General features: G+C 36.1%; 1 protein-coding gene across 2 annotated transcripts in view; it reads right to left on the reverse strand.

The window, feature by feature from the left end:
* LOC108576111 (eukaryotic translation initiation factor 5) overlaps window positions 1-22,650 on the reverse strand; it is a 43,091-nt gene that overhangs the window by 10,296 nt on the left and 10,145 nt on the right. The window contains exon 2 of one of the 2 annotated variants that reach the window (XM_017939039.1): window positions 13,499-13,763. The exons of the other annotated variant lie outside the window; for it this stretch is intronic. The gene's annotated coding sequence lies outside the window, so the exon portion shown is untranslated. The remainder of the gene's footprint in view (window positions 1-13,498; window positions 13,764-22,650) is intronic. 2 annotated transcript variants of the gene reach the window in all.

Raw genomic sequence — 22,650 nt, forward strand, 5'->3', positions numbered from 1 at the left:
ATTTATCACATAAAGTCGGCCTACCTCCACGCAAAGAAAAAAAAATGTAGGGACGATTCCACAAGTGTCAGTAAAATATAGGGCCAATTTGACAAATGTCAGTAAAATATAGGGTTGATAGCAGCAGAAAAGCTCCAAAACAATTAGAATTAAATGTAACGATAGAAATTATTGCAATAATGCGTAATGCAATTGAAAAATTGAAAGAATCAAAAGAAAAAACGCGAATTCGTATCTTTTTCGATTCTAGAATATAAGAAAATTTGAATAAAATACGCGGCGAGAATTGGGGAGAAGCATAAGTTAAACGCGTAAAAATATTCAATAATAAACGAACTAGGGATGAAGCTATTATTTCAATACGGGATGCACTGACTCTAGTATTTACTAAAATTCAAAAATTCTCGTATAAATTCCGAAAATAGATTATTAATTACGGTAAACTACTGAGACGGTTTAATTTAGGGTGGGCATAGTGCACGAGTGTAGTGCACTCGTTCAAAATCAGCTCACAATATACAATAATGAATCAACTAACTACTTAACATGCAATTCATGCAAATTCCTTGGATGGTAAATTATTAGTAAACAAAATTCAATATCAGAGAAAATATATGAAAAATTTCAAATTAATTTCAATTGCTCAAAGTCATTTCAATATCCTATTCGACAAGTCTGAAGAACAACGATGACTAAAATTCAAATGTTTATTTCCCTAAACCTTCAAAATAATTTCGAAATATTTTATTCGAAGCGGAGTATTCCAAGTCAGTATCGATAATTGAAGAAATTATTTGATTGTATTTAAAAGAACCGAAAGGAGAATATTTAAAGTCTGATATTAAATGTCTAGCAAGTACCAGTAATTGGTAAAATGATTTATATTTGTTTTAAAAGGAAAATTTCTAATAGGTATTAGTTAAAATGAATTGTTATTCAGTCTACTGTATTGAAATTCTAATTGATTCTAATGTATACAAGTGTTACAAGAAGGCTGAGTGTGTACAGGGTGGACACTGACTCTAGTATTTACTAAAATTCAAAAATTCTCGTATAAATTCCGAAAATAGATTATTAATTACGGTAAACTACTGAGACGGTTTAATTAAGGGTGGGCATGGTGCTGCTTTAGTTTGAAATGATTTATAAACACATAATTAACAGAGGAAAAACCGTGAAACGGCAAAACGTCTACATTCTAATTGTTATAACATGTAAACAGAACTTTAAATTTAGTGTAAACAGAAAAAATATATAATACAATTTATTTCACGGTATTGCAACAAATAAACGTTGAATCAATATTTAATTCGTATAAAAACAATTATTTAACGTAATAATTTTACCTTCACTATGGCTATTTTTAATCTACGACCACAGGTCAACCTGATTTCTAATCCTTACGAACTTTAAATTCAGTCTAAACTGAGAAAATATATAATACAATTTATTTCACGGTATTGCAACAAACAAACGTTGAATAGATTCTTAATTCGTATAGAAACATTTATTTAAAATAATAATTTCACCTTCACTATGGCTATTTTAAATTTACGACCAAGGGTCAACCTGATTTTTAATCCTCCGAACTTGATTTCACAACGAGAAAGTAATAAGATCGTTGAAACGTACTTATTTGTCAAAGAAACTTGCAAAAATGTATAAATAATAATATGTAATGTTTTAACAAATTTTTGGAAGTATAAATTAATAATAAAATTGTGAAAATTAATAAATTATACGTTATTATAACATTAATAGAATTATGACTAAACCGAAGTTCGAAGTCGAGTATTTAAAGTCTGATATTACGTGCCTAGCGAGTGCCGGTAATTGTTAAAATTTGTTTAATAATTAGTAATAGAAATTCTAATTGATTCTAATGTATACAAGTGTTACAAGAAGGCTGAGTGTGTACAGGGTGGACATAGACTAGCTAGTAGCCCCCGACCACTCTATTCACATCTCAGAACCTTCAGGTCAAAATACGCCGCGAAGTGTCTAGGGCCCAGTATAAAGGGTAAATGATTTCGCGGGACATCGGCGGGTCCTTATATACCTGCGGTACCCTCTCCCCAAAGTCATTAGCAAAATCGTCGGTTAGGTCAGGCGGGAAATTTTCGCGGGAGATTTTCGCGGGAGATTTCCGATATCGTAACACGGTATAATTTATCAATTTTCACAATTTTATTAAAAATTTATACTTCCGACAATTTGTTATAACATTGCATATAACAATTTATACGTTTTTACAATATTCTTCAATGGAAACATAGGTTTTAGCGTTCTCGTTACTTACTCGTGGTTAAATTAATTTCGTAGGGATTAAAAATCAGGTTGACCTGTGGTCGTAGATTAAAAATAACCATAGTACAGCTAAATTTATCGTGTTAAATAATTCTTCTTACACGAATGAAAAATGTATTCAACGTTTGCTTGTTACAATACCATGGCTCGTAACACTTGTATACATTAGAATCAATTAGAATTTCAATACAATAGACTGAATAACAATTCATTTTAACTAATACCTATTAGAAATTTTCCTTTTAAAACAAATATAAATCATTTTACCAATTACTGGTACTTGCTAGACATTTAATATCAGACTTTAAATATTCTCCTTTCGGTTCTTTTAAATACAATCAAATAATTTCTTCAATTGAAATTAATTTGAAATTTTTCATATATTTTCTCTGATATTGAATTTATTTTATGACTTACTATTTTGTTTACTAATAATTTACCATCCAAGGAATTTGCATGAATTGCATGTTAAGTAGTTAGTTGATTTATTATTGTATATTGTGAGCTGATTTGGAACGAGTGCACTATGCCCACCCTAAATTAAACCGTCTCAGTAGTTGACCGTAATTAATAATCTATTTTCGGAATTTATACGAGAATTTTTGAATTTTAGTAAACAGTAGAGTCAGTGCATCGCGTATTGAAATAATAGCTTATACAGATAATCTTTTGAAATTACTCTTAATTAGGGAAAATCTTGAATCTTGTATGGAAGATGAAGATTTTCAGGAAATATTTATTTTTCAACAATGAATTTTTGTTTTATCGATTAATAACGTACGAAATGATTTTTGGAAAATTTTCTTCGTTTGAACGTTCGTTTAAGGTTCGACTATGATTATCAAATCTCTCGAAACACCGTAGAATGTTCAATTTTAAAAGTAACTTCTTCAATTTTTGGATAATCTGGGTAACGTGTTAGTGTTGACGATACACTTTCGAGTATAGACGTTAAAGTTCATAGAGTGGTCGGGGGCTACTAGCTAGCCTATGTCCACCCTGTACACACTCAGCCTTCTTGTAACACTTGTATACATTAGAATCAATTAGAATTTCAATACAGTAGACTGAATAACAATTCATTTTAACTAATACCTATTAGAAATTTTCCTTTTAAAACAAATATAAATCATTTTACCAATTACTGGTACTTGCTAGACATTTAATATCAGACTTTAAATATTCTCCTTTCGGTTCTTTTAAATACAATCAAATAATTTCTTCAATTATCGATACTGACTTGGAATACTCCGCTTCGAATAAAATATTTCGAAATTATTTTGAAGGTTTAGGGAAATAAACATTTGAATTTTAGTCATCGTTGTTCTTCAGACTTGTCGAATAGGATATTGAAATGACTTTGAGAGGTTGCCTTTTCGTTACTTTTCTTCCAGCAATTGAAATTAATTTGAAATTTTTCATATATTTTCTCTGATATTGAATTTTGTTTACTAATAATTTACCATCCAACGAATTTGCATGAATTGCATGTTAAGTAGTTAGTTGATTTATTATTGTATATTGGTTAGTTAGCGAAGAAAAAAGAGGAGTAAATTGGGATACCTCTGATGAAGATTATAAAGATAAAAACAAGAGAAATGCAGCGTGGGAGGAAATACGTTCTAGTTTGTTCAAAAATTACGACATGTTACGATTGATTGTGACATCACTAGCCCGCGACTTCGCCCTCAGCTCTGCCCGCGGGCATCGGCGGGTGCCCTTGCCCGCCTGAAGGTCTGGCTGAACGGCACTGGGTTAGGGCCTTTTCTATTGACCAGGGTTGGTTGCTGTACCTTCAATTTTTGGTAAACGACCTTCAATTCGTTACTCTATGAGTGTGCAGTAATAGTGGTACCCGGACTTAGGAAACTTTAGTGAATTAATACCGAAGTAGATCACCAAACTGTGAGCTTGATCTTTTTTGAGGGTAAACTAGGTTTGGATCGGAAAGATTTATTTGCTACTTTCTTTCTCTTAGAGATTCGGATTTTTATGTTACCGAATTAACGCTCTTGTAATACGTTGGCAATGGTGTATCTAAAATTATGGAAATTGTTTTCAATAAAAAATTTCTTGGTAAATAGGCTTTACTCTGGATAAATACAAAAGTGGAGTGAATTTAAACGAATTATACGATCAGTATTGAACTATTGGATAAAAACAAATTTTAAACTGTTTCTCCTGTAAAATGTATTTTTTTCAGTTGTGCTATCTATCGATGCAAATCAGCGATTTATAATTTCGTTGGTAGCAGGGGCGAAAATAACGACGAAAGGGTAGAGAAATATAGAAGTATATTTTTCTTGGGTTTTATCGATCATGGGCGGGGTTGGTTGCATTAGTTTCGATAGCTCCACAAAATTCTATTATTGTTTTAACAGAATGTAAGCCACTTTCTAGCGATACTCTGACGCAATCTACATGCGTGCTGTAATTATTAAATGTGACTGATTCGCGTTAAATTGTTTGGACAATTTTTACGAGTCTGATGTATTCTGTTTTTGTTTTTCTTTTTGTGTCAAAGGACAGGAAAAGGAATTAGATGAAACGTACTATGACAATTTTAAGTATTAAATTCTGAACAAAATTGTTTTGCTCCTAATTCAATATTAACGAAAATGTCAATTTTTACGGATCTCAATTGTCTTTTTGGCACAAATGAATTTCTATATTATGAATTTTGATCCTTTTTCCGTTACGTTCAAGAAAATTTCGGCTTCTGAAATAATTGTTTGTTAAACACAGGGAAAGAATTAAAAGTTGAAACGTACGATGCTAGTAAGTAATTCATATGGAGGTTTTTTTCCAAGAAATTAATCAGTGGAACATACAAAGGATATTTAAATTTAAACATTTCCATTTTTACGTTATGAAAAACGTTCTAGACAAACTTTTCCAGGAAAGTATACACAGAGATTCCACTTTATGAACTCTTTTATGCACTGCTATGCATAACAGCAGGAAAATTGATTTCATTGGGTCAACGGACTCTGCGAAACGTGTTTTACTCGGAACTTGCAATACCAAGCCACAATTATTCATTAAATCGTGTAACATGAATTATCGGATTTCCAATTGATCAGGTAATTAGTTGAATGTCGAAAAAGTTCTTCGAGAGAGGAATTTGTTCTAAAGTTCGGTAAAATCTAATTGCTACGATGAATCAAAATGTCTAAATTTATTACACAAAGTAACGAACTGAAACCTAAAGTTCCAATTCCAAGTTCTAATATCTATTTAATTCTACGCCGGAATTAATCAACGTCATAATGGATAAAACAGTTCCGAAATAATCCTAAGCAACTGAATCATCAGTCATTGCGAAAAGCAAAAATTCACTTTGTGCTATAATGTATCTCTCGTAAGGTCAGGCCATCTATTCCACACGAAAACGGGTCATTTATCTCATTCTCTCCTGTGTAAGACACCCTTGTGTCCCGAACAGAAAAACAAATTCCAAATTTCTCTCCTGTGTATCATTCAGATACCATTCGTAGTCTGAGGATTAACGATCACGCAAATTCGAATTAATTAAAGCACACATATCAGCGACAACGTATTTTTAATGGGGCGTCCAAGGCAATTAGCCCGGCGCTATTTTGCTTTCGTCCGATTTATGGCAGGTACTTAGACCGCGTGTGGCCAGAGAGAGTGTTTATGAGGGGAGATAATCCAGACGTCCAACGATTGCTGGTGACTCCAAGTCACGTAGCTATCGGATGTCACAGATAGGGTTGATTGTTTGGAAGAAGGCATGAGAAAGTTTAGGGATTGCAAGCAGCCCGACACGTTGCATTGCTTTAACCCTTTGACTGCTGGCCACTCAGAAATAAAGCGCTCGGTGTATGCGGTCGAGTTATAGCATTTAATAGTCACTATGTATGGGACATGTTCAGGAATTAAGTTACAGCTATAATTTACTTTTCTGACCATTCTTTTATATTTGTAATATAAAGAATATATAAACGTAATATTTAAAAGCGCCGGTGGTGTGGTCGATTACTACTGAACGACTATAGGCGAAGATAGCAGTGATAAAGGGTTAATCTGGGGCACTTACCCCAGAATTTTGGAACAAGGTGAACGAAATAGTAAATTGGCCATTGGTATTATTTGAACAATTCGTTAAATATTGATAACACACGAACAACTTAACGCGTTTCTTTTCGCAATTTGAAACATTGAAAATAAAAGATTTATTAATCCTAATAATTCGAACTGAACAACAAATTCAGACTGGTGATTGTGCACTTGAAAGATGTATGACAGGTGTTGAAAATGTGATTCGTGAAAAGTTAATGCCTGACTAACTTCAAAATTATTCCTTCATTATACTATTAAGTAAATGAGTGTAAGAGAAAATCAGCCAGGATAACGGTGGTGAGCGGTTGAATAAGATATAAACGTGGGCGGTTAAACAGAGTGAATGCTTGTATTTCGAACTATACTGTACGAGTGCTGATACAATTCTATCTTTCCTGAAAAACCTAGTCAAGAGGACCCCCTTGACAATATGGCCTTTCTTAGCCTTGAAGCAGAACTATCCCTAGGAGGGGGAAACGCAGCAAAAGACTGTACATGGCCCACTCAAGCCTTCGCTTTTTGGACTTTTCTAACATGAGTTTTTTTCCATATCCAATAATAAGTGAAAAAAACATTGTAGATGATCCCTTTTAATACAGACCTAGAAAAGCATTTTTTCAATATCCAATAATAAGTGAAAAAAACATTGTAGATGATCCCTTTTAATACAGACCTAGAAAAGCAATCAGAAACCAATAGAATACCATTTACAATGTTTAATACCACTAAGTTGGTGCAAATGAAATGTGTTTTCGACGGATCGATACCATATATTGAATTTTGTCTCGTCATAAATTTTTATACGCAAAAGTCGAGAGGAAAGAATTTGCTGTAGTATACACATGTACTGAATGGTAAAAACATTCATAATACAATTGTTTGGACATTATTACCTGACGCGATAGAGTTAGTAAAAGAAAGCACAGAACCAAAGAAAGATTAGTTAAATATTAGTTAATGAGCGTAAAATCTTGTTTATATAGTTCCTTATTATAAGTTTATTACGTAGTAGTTTGTAATTTAAGGTTAAGTTAAAATTTTGGTAGGCAACACTATACAATTAAGGAAAGTGAGATCAGCCAAGCACCGATGCTGATGGAAAACAAGAACTGTAAACAATAATGTAAAGACCGAGGTCTATTTCTAAGCCAAAAGGCTGAAATAAAGATTACTAATTGTTACCTGACGCGATGAATACTCGAGATATTCGCGTAATTTTCTGACATAAGCTTAAGCTTGAAAGAACTGCGATAAAAACTGTTAAAAATACAATTTTAGCATTTGAAGAAGGTTATGTAAATGTTAAGACACTTGAACGTTGGTGTGCAAAATTCGAGATCGGTGACTTTTCATTGGAAAACGAGCCAAGAGAGGATGATAACGTTTTAAGAAAAATGATTGAAAACAATCCACGGTAAAAAAAATATGAAATTTTGCCCTATTCACCCATTTCTTCAAACACTCGAACAATTTTTTAATAAATAAATTATACCGAAATAAAGACACTGCAAAAGCAGCATTCGAAGAATTTGTTCACTCAAAGACTAACGATTTTTATATATTTGGAATAACGCAACTAGTTAATCGTTTGGAGAAGTGTACAAATTATTTTGATTAAATACATTATTTTTCGAAGAAACACAACGTGTCTATGCAAAAACCGGCGTTTCATGTGCACCACCATGGTGAAAAGGGGAAAAATAATTCCGTTTAAGCAGCAAATAGCAAATGCTTCGTGTCAGAGTATCCTGCCGCACTTTATCGACGTTTCCCCTTAAAATATTCACGTTCTCACGTGTATCGAGCACCCTGGTGTCCGGCACGTGGCGTAAAATAACGGCTTAGAATTCTAACCGCGATACGGAGTATATACCGATGGCCATTTATCAATACACCAGTCGAGCCCCGTTAAACGCGTTCTCCTTCCACTGCATCGATCCGTTTCCGATGGAAAGAGAATTTCGCGTACGTACATATTTAGAGGCTGAATTATACATACAGGGTGTCTCACTCATAACGAGCGTTTAAATTATTAAAGGAGTTTATACAGTTTCAGGACGTTCGTTTAGCGATTATTTGAAGAAAGAGATCCCTTTTCCAAGGCCATCTTGCACGTCATTTCAAAATTATCAACATTGTTTTTTCTTCGTATTATCAGGTGTACAAATTAATTCGGTGCCTTTGTTCACAAACTTCAATGTTCATTTACGAAAAAATCGAATACAATTTCAATATTCAAAATAATCTCCGTTATTTCAGACGACCTTTTTCCATTTACCGGGTGTAACTGAGGAATTATCTATTTTAAAAAGAATACACACAACGGTTTTGAGCCGATAAAGTGGCGTCAACAAGACTTTGTTGAACAAAGAGACCGAATTAATTTGTACAGATAACAACGTCTATTATTTATTATATATTGGTCAGTAACCAACGTCAAGACGAGTTCAATGACCTGTGACGTCATAGCCTTGAAAGAATTTTGAACAATGTAGAAATAATGAAACAAGGGAGAAATAGGCATGTAAAATATGCAAAAACAAAGTGTCGACGATCTTCTGCGGATTTTTTTGGTTACCATAAACTCCTTTAGTCGTGATTTTCTTACTTTCAACAGTAGGGGAAATAATTTAAATGTTCGTTACAAGTGAGACACCCTGAATACGCAGCGGCTCGGATTCCGACGCGGAGAGACGTTATATCAGAATTTCTTTAGAGTGTTAATGGACGCTTGGTAATTAACGGTGTTACTGTGGTACAGTAATGAAATTTTCTGTACGCCATCGAAGCTGTTAATGAAACGATAAAGAACACGGTTTCTCGCGAGAAAGAACGAAGTGTTCGCCAGTGACGTAGAAGATTATTCATCGATATGTCGAATAGCTTTTATCGTTGGAAAAGGATTGTACTGTAAGATTATTAATCGAAGATGAAATTATGGAACTTTTTTATTTATCGAAAGATACGTTGTTATTCCAAGTTTCTACGCGAAAGCTTAGGTCACTTCAGTGATACAAGTTTGTCTCGTGTTTACCAATGACCCACGGAGGATATCTTGCTCAGATAACGTTGTCACTACTAAAAAAATATATTACACTAGCAAATGATGCATGGTAATTATGTGCAACGTGTTTTAGACTATCAGTGACCCACGGAAGAATTTTTGGTAATAAATGCAAAATATTTCAGAACGATATTGAACCATGAAGATATCGCTGACCTTTGCAAAAAATTGCTTCAATTAATGAATGAACTTAATTGAACTGATTAACTGGAAATTTCGATTAATCAATTAATTTTAACCGAAAACATTCGTTCAAAATGGAACGAATCTTTCTTTGTAATTATTCCTTCGAAGGGATTAGAAAATAGATTTTCAGGCACTAGTAATCTAGATCAATGCCCTGAAAATAACAGAACTTTCTATTTAAATACAGAAGGCCTTTGTCACCTTTGACAAAATCGTGCAATAACGTGCTAAAAATAATTGTAGATAAACATCGTACCGTATGTTAAAGTGAAACTAGACTTCTTCAAAAGTCAAGGAAAAGTTTCGTAATAAGCACAGTGAAAATTAACGTACGTAACACCTCTAACCATAGAATGCCACGAATCTAATATAATCGGACGATTTTCTGGTGGATCATCGAGGACCCACGCGAAGTAATCGAGAATCAACGTAAAAGCGGCCGCGTACCGTGTAACATTGTAATTTATTTGACCAGCAATCGATCATCCGGTGCAACGTCCGACAAATATGCGTTTATCGCGGCCAAACAATCGCGCAGCTCGTAAGACGAGCTCTACCTAAGGTCCACACGGCGAAAGAATGTAACGTATAGCAGAGTGTAAGTGGGTAAACAAAGAGAAGCCAGATATTTGAACCAGGGAGGAACAGCTCAAAGGGACGTCACGTTCACCCACTTCCTTCGACCTGCACCCCTATGGCAATTGTTTATTCCCTAGACTTACCAGTCAGCGAACTAAAATCCCATCGATCGAAACAGGTCGATAAAAATGTTCACTGGTGAACTGGTTTTCTTCGAGGGCAACCCTCGCGTTGATTTTCATCACTTTCGTCGAGCATCCTCCGGAATCCTCTGTATAGCGAAACGTGATTTCTGCAGAAGCTTCGAGAGAGTCAGGAATCGTTTCGAGAAAGACGGAGAAACGACTGGATTAATTTCGACGAGAATTTCAATAATTGTGTAACTTGAAAGGAGAAGAATTTTAAAAATTTGAGGACTGGATGGTTTCGAGAATTTTGAAATTCGGAAAATTTAAGGAACTGGAAAGATTGAGAATTCGGAGAATTGCAAATATTCTAACACCGAGATTTCGAGAGTTTGGAAATTGTGAGAATTGTAAAATTTAGAAACTTGGACAATTTGAGAAGCTGAGAATTTTCTGGGATTTTCAGAATTCAACAATTCTATCATTTGAAAACTTTAAAAATTCTAAAAGTGGAGAGGTCGGAGAATTCTGAAATTTGGCAACTCTAAGCATCAAGATTTCAAAATTCTGCAAATTCTAAACCTCGCGAACTCAGACCTCGAAAGATTCAAGAATTCTGACAATTGAAAAATTCTGAAATTTCGAAATTCTAAGCACTCCAACGTTTCAAAATTCCGAAAATTCTAAACTTCGCGAATTCAGACTTCGAAACATTCGAAATTCTGACAATTGAAAAATTCGAAAAATGGAAAATTCTGAAATTTCTAAATTCTAAGCACTCCAACGTTTCAAAATTCTACAAAAATTCTAAACTTCGCGAATTCAGACTTCGAAACATTCGAAATTCTGAGAATCTAAAAATTCGAAAAATGGAAAATTCAAGAAAGCGAAAAGTTTCGAGAATTCTGAAATCAGGAACTGTTGAAAAACCAAAAAATTCAGAAGCAAGAATTGGGGTGGTTGTTGATCAAGCAACTTTATCGACGCGAAATATGCGAAACCACTCCCTCCGTATCGCGATAAAGCGAAATCCGCATCGATGGCGACGCACGTTCAATAGAACGACACCAGGTGATTAGTGACAGTGGTGAAGCATCGTATGAACACGCCTCGCGGTGCCGTATTGAGATTCAAAAAACGAGAGAGTCAGCGATGCACACGGTCACGTTGTGCACCGTGTCACACAGTGCGCAAAGAGGCCACGTCAATGCACGTTACGCCGCTCGTAGGAGAAAGAGACCCGGAAGATTCTCGATGAATGAATACCTTGCCACCACGATAATTAAAAATAGTCATCTTTGATACGTTACTCTCTTCGTGAATTCGAAACATCGAGCTAATCATCAGACCTTCTTTCACATCAAAATTTACCATCTCCAGTTCATGGAACTTCCATTATAAAAATTTCGATTTTTAATATCTGAAACTTTCTCGACATCAACGGAGGATTCTTAACGAATAAAAATTTGCCATCGCGATGACTGAAAAAATTATGAAAATCTTCGACTAATTTCCACTGCACCAACATTCGGAACTTTGAACTGACGATGAAACAAATTTTTTACGAGCTTATGAAACTCCTCGGAGACTACAAGAATCGTTAACGAGTGGAAGTTTGTCAACGTAATAATTAATAATATCTGTCGAATGACTGATTCGAAATTTACAACTTGGAACTGATAAGAAAGTAGGAATATCTTTGAAGAAAGAAAATCTGTTACTACGATCATCAAAAGGAACGACACATCTCGTTGCACCACTATTTGCGAATTACAAACTTAGATGTAATCACTTATACACGTAGGAAGACTCCAAGATGAAGAAGATCACGTAATAAGCAGGTTGAGATATACACATATGAACTGGACATACGAAATTCAGCTGGAATTCCTCCCTTCTCTCGATTCACTATCAAATCAGGATGTCCCACTCGATCATCAATTATTCTCGAATTCACGTCAAGATTGGCAAGGCAGAATGCGCAAAGGGGCCACGTCAATGCACGCCGCACAGCTCAGAAGATCCCGGATCAATGAATGAAAACCTGCCACGACAGCAATTACAACCAACTCTTCTTCTCTTCTCGTTTCTCGTTTCATGAACAAACGATTCCTTAACTTTGTAAATAATTATTAATGTAAATCTAAGAACAATTGTACGATACAATTATGAACTAGTTGAATTCCATATTGAGAACGTGACTGTCTTACAATTGCTCTTCGTACTCTTCTAGAATCATCGAACAGGTCAATTTCACTGTCATCACACGAAGAAGAGCCAAAAGATACGATAGAAAAATTTAGATCTATGAATATACTCTTCAGTCTCAAATACATATCAAATCCAAGAGTCCTTCAGGGGAAACTTTTTGCCAGTCGGCAAGAAAGAATGAAAAGACCCCACTTTGAATAGAACAATCTGCTCTTCGTCGTTGGAAACTCCCAAATATGCAAAATTTCAAGGCCAGTCAAGAAAGAATCCTCTTCCAGAATCTTCTCGTCATCCAGAACCAGAAGAACTTCACAAATTACACCAGAAGCAACCAAAAGATCCCTTCTTCGTTATTGGAAACTTCCAAATGTATCAATTTCAAAGCCAATTAAGAAAGAACCTTCTTCTACAGTCTTCTCATCGAGCACAAAACCAGGAAATCTCAGAAAATCACGATAAAAGGAACCAAAAGATCCCATTAAAAATACAAAAAACTTCGAAAATACACGAATTCTAGAGTCTTCCAGAAAAGAATCCTCTTCCAGATTCTCCTCATCGAGCTTCAAACCATTGAACAACCAGAAGACCCTCAAAAGAATCACACCGGAATTGTTTAAAATACAAAACTCTCCTGTTTAGCACCACAATCTTCCAAATCCGTCAATCCTCACCAAGAAGGAACAATCTTCTTCCACGATCTCTTCGTCAAACAAACTACCCCTTCTTCTCAACACCAAAAAAATTCACAGCCTAGCAATCCTCGAAAGATAACGAAAATGTAAAAAGAATAAAAAAACATCCGGTGTAGATCTATCGGAAAAACAGTGTGAGAAAAATTCCTCGTGGAGCAGTGTTGAAGAGAGAGAGCACAGGCGAGAAGCCCAGAAGCGAGTATTATCGAGCGGAGAGCCGCGGAGGCGTAGCAGTGGCCGAGGATCTTTACCTGCTCGGTACAGACGCATAAGTCGTGATTTGCGACCGTGGCTGCAGCTGCTTGGTTGGTGTGTTGGTCGTCTTCCCTACGTTCGTTCCTCTCGCCTCTCGCTTCCTCTCGCTGAGAGTTTAAGATCGAGGAAGAGCTGTGATCTCTGGCCCCCGAAAAACGGTCGCGCCCCTTCTATTTTCTTTTCTCTCTTTCTTCGCGTGTGTACGTATAACAGGAACCTCTGTTTACCACGATTCTCTCACGGTTCTGGATCGTGGAAGAACTGTTGAAGAGGAATTTTTACGCGTTAACGGACAGATTTAACGGACGACACGCGTGTCGGACGATTGCTCTCTGCCGGCTGGCGTAACTCGAATCCTCCCCGTCTGCTTGCTCGCGGCACCCGGATCGGCCTGACCGCGCGCACGCGTCCTCGAGCGCGAGGATACGCCGTATATTGATCGGAACGCGGCCCGATCCGGACGTAACGAACCCCGACGAGGAATTTCTGCCACGGTTTTCTGCGCTAGGCAAGGTCAGACCTCGCCGATCTTTTGCCACGAGGATGGCACACGCTGGTGCTGCGCTAACGACCAACGAGAGGAACCCATGGGTGCCCTGGAAGTTTCTGCTTGCAGGGGTGCGTCGACACGTAGGAGGGGAGGATCGGTCGATCGGGATGTGGAATGTGGGGTATTTTTAGATGACACGGGGTTGGGGACCTCGGGTTAGGTCAGGCTGAAGTGATGCTCTTGTCACGAGGATTGTATAGACTGTTTTATGTAGAGTGAATGATGTGAGGGTTGATTAGGTGTTTAGATGTGTTTGATAGGTTTTCAGCCGATTGCAGGAAGGAATGCGGTTTTGACTTTGCAAGGAGTGTGTTTGAGATTGGATTGGGGTACGGTGGGATTCTTGTTGTGAGAGCCTTGGTGTACAGTGTTGAGGATGTCCTTTTGTGAATATTATGTGGTTGGTTTGAGTGTCTGATGGGTGTTTGAGGAGGTTGTAGAGTGTTTTATATAGAGTGAATGATGTGAAGATTGATTAAATGTTTAGATGTGTTTGATAGATCTTTTGAAAGGGCTTTGAGCTGATTACAGGGAGAAATGTGATTTTGTATTTGAGATTGGGTACGGATACTGTGGTTTTCTTATAGTGAGCGTTGATGCACAGCATTTGAGTGTTTGGTAGGTTTTTAAGAAGATTGTGGTGAAAAATGGCATGCTTCTGGATTGATAAGTGGTAGATTTAAGATTGAGTTAGGATACAGTGATTTCTTGCAGTGTGCAGGATGTTTTCTGATATGTATTACACAGGTTTCTCGGGAGTATTTAGTAGATCTACTAAGATTTCATCAGATCATAATGAACAATGTCATATTTTTGGTCCAAAAAGACACAGATCTAAGGTAAGTCTGCTTTCAGTGATCTCTTGGCACAAAGATTGAAATACGTTACTGTTTTATGACAAAGGGCTGACTGGAATGCTTAGTAGACCCATTAAAAAGGTTCAGTGAAATTATGACGAATATCAAATCGTTAGTTCAATAAATGTTAGGCTTTAGTAATTCCTTATCACAAGACTCAACGTTGTGCGGTTAAACAAGTTAAATTCTTAAGTAACTCTAGTTACAAGATTGCAGCAGATAATAATATCCCATGTTCCTTAAACTAAGAATATTAAATTTTCAAACACTTCTACTAAGAGACTTTCAAATAGTAACTTCTCCATTTGCTAAAGAAAGAACTATTCAGTCCTATGAAGGGTATAATTAAAGCCACGTTACATTTTAACCGAATATCGTTATCTTCTCGAGTAGAACAGAACGATGAATGAAATGCTTTGATTGAACCACGTGGAATTTGTATTGTAACTGTATAACCCTAGGCCAGATCTAATTAACGCGATCTTTGGCCACGAGGACCAGCGTACACTGCGTTCCCCCTAACAGAATCGAGGGGGCAAAACGTTAGTCGGTCCGTGTATTGATCAGGGCAAACCGCCTGATTAGAGCGCGATAAACGATGACGAGAAATTCCTGTTCCAGTAGTTCGTGCATTTCAAGGAAAGTCAGATTTTTGCCACCTCTCTTCCACAAAGTGTGAATAGATCGGACGTTTTGCATATTGATTGGATAACGATCTCCATAAAATGTCGCAGCAGAGAGCAAGAAATCTTTTCACTTGATCACCAAATTACGGTACATTTATCGGCGTTATTTTCACAATGAAAATTCTCAATGGGAAGTTGTCACAATACGTGAGAATCTTCGTGCAAATCCGAGATTTTTAATCAGAAAGATTTTAGATCTCTTAACCTGATTAATTTACTCTGATACCAAAAATTAGAATTATTCACGATAATATTTATGAACGATTCTACCTGCAATTTGAACCTTTCAAACAAAAATCAAACCACTAGAATTTTCCCGAGATACCTAACAAAAACATTTTCTCAAAAACACCATGAATCTTCTCTTATACAGTTTACACTAGTTTACAACATTTACAATTCGATAATTATAAAGATTTACCATTACTTGTTTGCTGAGGAAATGAAAGATCAAACTTCATCGTTTATACAGCAATTTATTTACAAAATTTGTCAAATTTCGTGCCACCATTGGCTATTCACCATTAGCCAATATAATTTTTCAAACATAACCAAACTTTTCTTCATAAAACAATCCACAATCGAATTAAGTTCTCTCTCTCTTTCTCTCTCTTCTTTGCAACAGATCACGCGGTTATGCATTTCGCGAGCCGTTTATTATCCAGCAAGTATGCATAATGCATTTTCTGAATGCGACCGATCCATCATGGCGGGCATGGATACGTTTCGGGCAAGGCTAGATCCCGATGCGTCGCGGGAAAGACGTATTGCGCCTGAGACAGATTCGAGGCGATAAAACACGCGACACATGCGACTCCTTATGCAAATGTCGTCCACTTCGACCCGTGGCTTAACTCGAACGTTTCATTATCGGTGATACACTTTCGCGTGTTATCGTGCGCGAACGAACGCGCGTTTAAGCGCTCTCTCATGAGTCACGTTGTGTATACGCAAATGGCATATTAACTGTGGTGATAAAGGATAAGGGGGGCAGGGAGGGAAAATTTACGATTCGTTTGAGAAAACTTTTGGCAAGGATTGCGAAAGTGTTGTGAAGAAGTGTTTTGCGTGTGCAGGATGATTCTTGCAAAGAGTAATGTATGTATGTACAGTCGTGCTCGGTTAAATTGAACAAAATTGCCCGCTCAGTTCAATTCTCGCGAGCAGAGTAGCGTTTCTAATGATATATTGATAATTACAAAGACAGATGATATTTATCAATTTGGAATAACAATACTAGTTAATCACGGGGACAAGTGTGCAGGATTGTGTGGAAATTATATTGATTATATATGTTATTTTTTAAAGAAACAAATTGTGTCTAAAAGCTTCATTTTAAAAAACAACGTTTCATACCCACCATGTAATAGATACGATGCCTGCAGAATGGTTTGTATTAGCTGTACCAATGAATAATCCATTTTTCTTTTGTCGAAATTCAGCATTTATTTTATAATAATTTTCTATCTCTGACCGACTTATCGTATCGACGTATCGAATGAAAAGAATTCGTGGTATCGTCATTAAGCGAAGACTATTGCGAATATAAAAAATCTATTCGAGTCATCGTATGTGTATAAAAAATAATTAAAGTTTGTCCTCTTCTATTTTTCATTTACAAAAAAAAAAAAAACGCTGAAGACTGATAGCACGAACACCCTATATATTTTTACTATCTTATGATACTAAGTTTGGCGAAGCAATGCAATCTAAATCATACAATACTTGCGAACGGCAATCTACGTATACAAGGTGATACGTACAAATGTCTACAGGGTTATTCACGTCAAGTGGATGATATAATGTTACTTTATGATTGTAGACTGAATTGTGTAATATACTGGGTGATTTGTACGAAGTGTCACATCGCAACTACAACATGATTCGTATAAGGTGGAACACGTAATACCGTTCTCTGCATGCACAGGGTGATCCACGTAAAATACTATTTCATGTCTACAGGGTCATTCATATAATGTGGACCATGTACAATATAGTTCTGTTATATTTTTGTAGAAAATAAATTGTGGAATGTTTTTATAAAATAATGTATTAATACTTGAAATGAATTGCAATATTATTCTGTGCCTATAAAACACGTGGTACAATTCGCATATGGCATTACTAAGCACCTATACGGTGATTCGCGAAAGATATTGTGTTGTGTCTATAGAATAATTCACGCCCAAGTGTTATTCCAGGACGTGTGATTCGATATCTACAGAGTGTCCTTCAAAAATGAAACGAAGAAAAACAGAGTCGCGATAAATGAATCGTCCTATATACGTTCAACCTCCCGCGAAACCGAACGACGTGCTTTTTACAGCACCGACTGACCTTTTTACAACTTCTCTCTTATAAAAGAAGGAGAAAAAAAAACTCTTTTCAACTCGTGACTCCCAATACAACCAACTGATCTGGCGAATATGAAAAAATTTGCACAAAAAAAAGATACGATATTTTCACGCGTTTCTTGCGACACACCGTGTTGTCTCATTAATTCTCTTCCTCCGCGAACGATAAGATACAGTGACCGAGAAAAGTATTCACACACCCTATAAAGTGGAATAACTTTTTTTTAAATTGGGCCAAACGACTTGAGTTTCTTTTTTGAGAAGTTAGAAAGATTAGTTTACCAGATGATGTGTAAAAAAATTTTTTGTAAAAACTGCAATTAGTCGGAATCGCGAAGAAGATAGCGAAGGTCGTTTTTACAACTTTTTTATCTGAGCTCGTGATGAAAATTTAAAAAATACGTTTTGTATATCTATGTCAATTATACACACGCTGAAAATTTCATCGAAATCGGTCGATGGAGAAAGAAGCGACAGGCATCGAAAGATGTAAGAATCTGCAGATTTATTACAGTTTTACGCCGAAAGTCGTGAAATAGTGCGATTTTCAACATTAGTATTTTTTAAATTTTCATTACGAGTTCAGATAAAAAAGTTGCAAAAACGGCCTTCGCTATCTTCTTCACGATTCCGACTAATTGCAGTTTTTTCAAAAAATTTTCGACACGTCATCTAGTAAACTAATCTTTCTAACTTCTCCAAAAAAACACAAGTCGTTTGGCCCAATTTTAAAAAAGTTATTCCATTTTATAGGGTGTATGAATACTTTTTTCGGTCACTGTACCTATTACGAAACCGTTATCAGCGACGAACAATCGCTCAATAAATTCTCCCCGAAGTATTCCACGTTAATGAATAAGATTTACGAGCCGGGCGAAATGGAAGAAAAGAAAGAAAGGAAGAATTCGATAGAGTCTAGGAAAATTCCTCTGGCGGATGAAAAATTAGTAACGGGGGCTAATCGATAGAAGTGACGTTGCTGCGACGTGGCACGGAACAGGCGAAGTATGGAAACTGCATCGATCAAGCCGCCGCAATTTCGAACATCCCCCGAAAATGACGCAACGAAATAGCTCTATGTTAATTTATACGTCCACGCGCGACTTCCGGTGCGCCGTGCGAACTATTTTCGCCCGCCGTGGCCTCGGGCAAGGTCGGACTTTCCGTTTCTTTTTCAGGAATTCAACGTTAGAGACCAAACGTCGCGTTTCTGTGTGAGTTAAGTGTGTGTACGTGTTTCTCGTTTTCTCTTAAATCGGGATTAAAGCACGGTCCCAACAGCTAAACGATATGGAAATTAGTATTTCTGTCTGTTCGACACCTGTGTTTAGAGTATCGTTGCAACCGGTGTAATCTATGCGAGATCTTTTCTGGCAGATACTTGTGACGTCACCGTTTTAACAGACCGAGCTTCATTTTCGATCGATCGAGACACGTGGAACTTTTTAAATACGACAGTGAATGTTCGTCGAGTAAACGTGGAATAATTCCGTTGGGTCGTCGAGGTTTTTTCTTAAAATCTGAAAATGAACATTCGAAAGTTTTTTTCTTTTTTTGGAAAAAGTTACAGGTAAAAATTGAATTTTCCAATTGATAAACGTGTTTATTCGTCGAGTGTTTCTACACTTTTGTTTTTTAGAAATGTAGATAACTGTGGGAGATATCACTATCAAGAAAGGACAAAGTTCTTTTTTGAAACATTCCACCAGGGTAATCTCATGCTTCACGAGCATGAATCAAATGAATCTTAGAAATAAATGAAATACATACGACGATCCTTGATTTTTAATTTTGCATGACATAGAAAACAATTCAAATCTTCGACGTTGCATCGCACAAAAATTTGAACAAAAAATCAAACAAATAAAATTAGTAGGGAATGTGTGACAGTTTGAAGAATATTCTATTCAATTTTCAAGCAAATCTACAGATTAGTTCTCGAGATACTATTTATTATCGTGGAGAATCCCAGCTGTAACCCTTTCGCTGCACAATTATTTTTCTCTATGTGATTTTGATTACATTTCTTCACCGAAGATAGTATCATATGGGCCACTATGAAACCAAAATGACTAACTCTATCAAATTAGATTTATTAAATTTTTCTCACTTATGAAAAATTAAGCATCACTTAGGCTTCTGTATGGCTCAGTAAAAGTATACAGGGTGTTTATGCTATTAATTTCCAGAGTTTTTCTCGTAGCGACAGATTTGTGAGAAAAATAGAAGAGGACAAAATTTAATTATTTTTCATACACAGTAACATGACTTGAGTAGATGTTTTCTATTTGCAATAGTTCTCGCGTAGCGACGATACCACGAATTTTTCTCAACTAATAGCTATAATTTTTGTTTATATTACATGAAAGCGATTGCCGAGAAAAGTTTAACGACTTGCAACAGACTGATTTTCAAACTCAATTTCGTGTCAATGTTTGATGTAGTATAATCAATGGTATACTCTTAAGATCTTAATAATTCTTTAATAACTGTTCAGATTTGCTTCACATCGAGTAAGTGTCCTAATATTAGGTCATCCCGTACGTTCGTACCGAAAGCGAAAAATGTTTTAATGAAAATCCAAGGAAATTCTATAGCAACGACATAATGGACTTCCAAAAAAAAAAAGAGTAGGAAACACATATAGAACAATAAAGCGCTTACGTTCTTTTTTACTAAATTTAAAGGTTTTTTGGAAATATTGATCTAAATCACATATGGGCAACTCACGGCCCGCGACTTCTTTTAGTTTGGCCCGCAATCCGAAGTCTTTAACCCTTTCGCGACTAGCGCCGGTTATATCCGGCATCCACTAAGCGCGTCGCATTGGCTCGCGCCTCGACAACTCAAAGTGAAGATTTATTTTAAAATACAGAACAAGACCTCGACAATATTCCCTTTATCCAATACACCCTTAAGTCCTCTGCTGTTCCAATGAAATCCTCTAAGATTTGAAAAAACGCGAGACACTCTTAATGCGTATGGTGTGCACTAATAGCACGACGACCCGTTCGTTAGTGGCGTACCGTGTTTCATTTTATAATTTTATTTAATATACTAGCCTCTTTTATTTAATATTTAGCCAAAGTTGTATGAAACACAGAATCACATTCAACATTACATTGGAGATATTAATATATTGATACATAAAAACACACGCAAAAACCCATTTAGTTTGACCCTTGACTCGGAGAGAGAATGATAATTTGGCTCCAGAACCAGGAAAAGTTGCCCATGCCTGATCTAAATTGTAAAATTCGACACGAACTTATAGGATGACCTATAATACTTATGAACGAGAGTATGTGTTTTTCCTCGTTATTCTTCAGCTTGGACAACAGTGAAGTAAAATAAATTCTGACTCGTGTCGCAGGGTTAAGGATTGAGAAAATCAGTATCGCTTCGGGAAAATTTGAGGGGTGATTGAAATATCAATACGAAATTTTAATACACCAAGAATGTTGCGCTATTACCTACGGCATCGTCGACGAGAATGCAAATGTCCCGGACATTTTCTCCTAGGATTCCCCGTTTTACCACGGCATAATAGCCGCTTTTGCGTAATTAACGCGAAACTGTAACCCAATGCAAATCACAGCCACAGCACAAAATTTGCATCGTGGAATAAACTTTGTTCATTTCCCTTAGACGCGTTGGCCCCGCTGGGCTCTGTCTTAATTATAGTCTCAATTATACTCTTGAATTTATTGACAAGTTAGAAAAAGGAGGAAACCGAAAATAGACCAACGAATATGTAAACCAAGAACGAACCTGTAATTGTTACTTCTTCCTCTGGAGGAAATAGTAAGAGAAAGTTGCGAAGGAGAATTTTCCTTGAAAATTTGGCAGTATTAATTCGAGAAGACAGGTATGCAATCCTTTTTACCTGATTCCAGACAAACGAGTCACGGTCAAGAAACCGGAAAAAACAGCTGAGAAAGCGAAGGACAAGTTTTACGACTTTACACTAGCATTTTATTCCTACCTGGATCACGTTTTGTTCCTTACTCTAACATCGAATTTTTACTGTTGGATGCAACAAGGGCCTCAGGACGTTCATCAGGCCCTTTTCGAGTAAAATTCTTAATTAGATTCTGCATTCTTTTCTACAAATGCCCTGCAAATTTCATTGTTGTATCTTCAAGATTAACGGAGTTAGAGAAAATTTTGTAAATCAACGTTGGCCAGGTGACTCTTACTCTTCTAACAATATAATCAAGCCAAACATAAATCAACCGAATGCGTAGTACGATTTTCATACATAAAGTATTCAATCCTTTCCCTTCTGTCTTTTCATTAAATGTAACAAGGTTGGCCAGTTTCTTAGTTTTCGTGATTGTAAGGGAATTTATCATAGTAAACCAGAAGAATGAAATCTTTAGACAGTAGAGTAGACAGTGCTCAACGAGAGAGACTAGGATTTTTTCATCGTATTTTAATTACTATATTGTGTTAATAATGTGTATTTTCTTCAAATACTATGTATGTTCTATATATCACTGTTTTACGAAATAAGGGCCTCGGAGGACTATAATTAAAATTCATTTTATTCATTAACCCCTTAACCTATGATTTTCTCTGACTATACATCTAAGCGTCAGTCATTTAGTGTTTCAGTACTGTATCAGGTAACAAAAGTTCATTTATTATAGATTAATTATATTTAGTAATTCTCAGTGTTATAAATTCAAACGAAAGTTA

The sequence above is a fragment of the Habropoda laboriosa genome, unplaced genomic scaffold, assembly GCF_001263275.1.
Source record: "Habropoda laboriosa isolate 0110345459 unplaced genomic scaffold, ASM126327v1 scaffold339, whole genome shotgun sequence".
NCBI classification, from domain to species: domain Eukaryota; kingdom Metazoa; phylum Arthropoda; class Insecta; order Hymenoptera; family Apidae; genus Habropoda; species Habropoda laboriosa.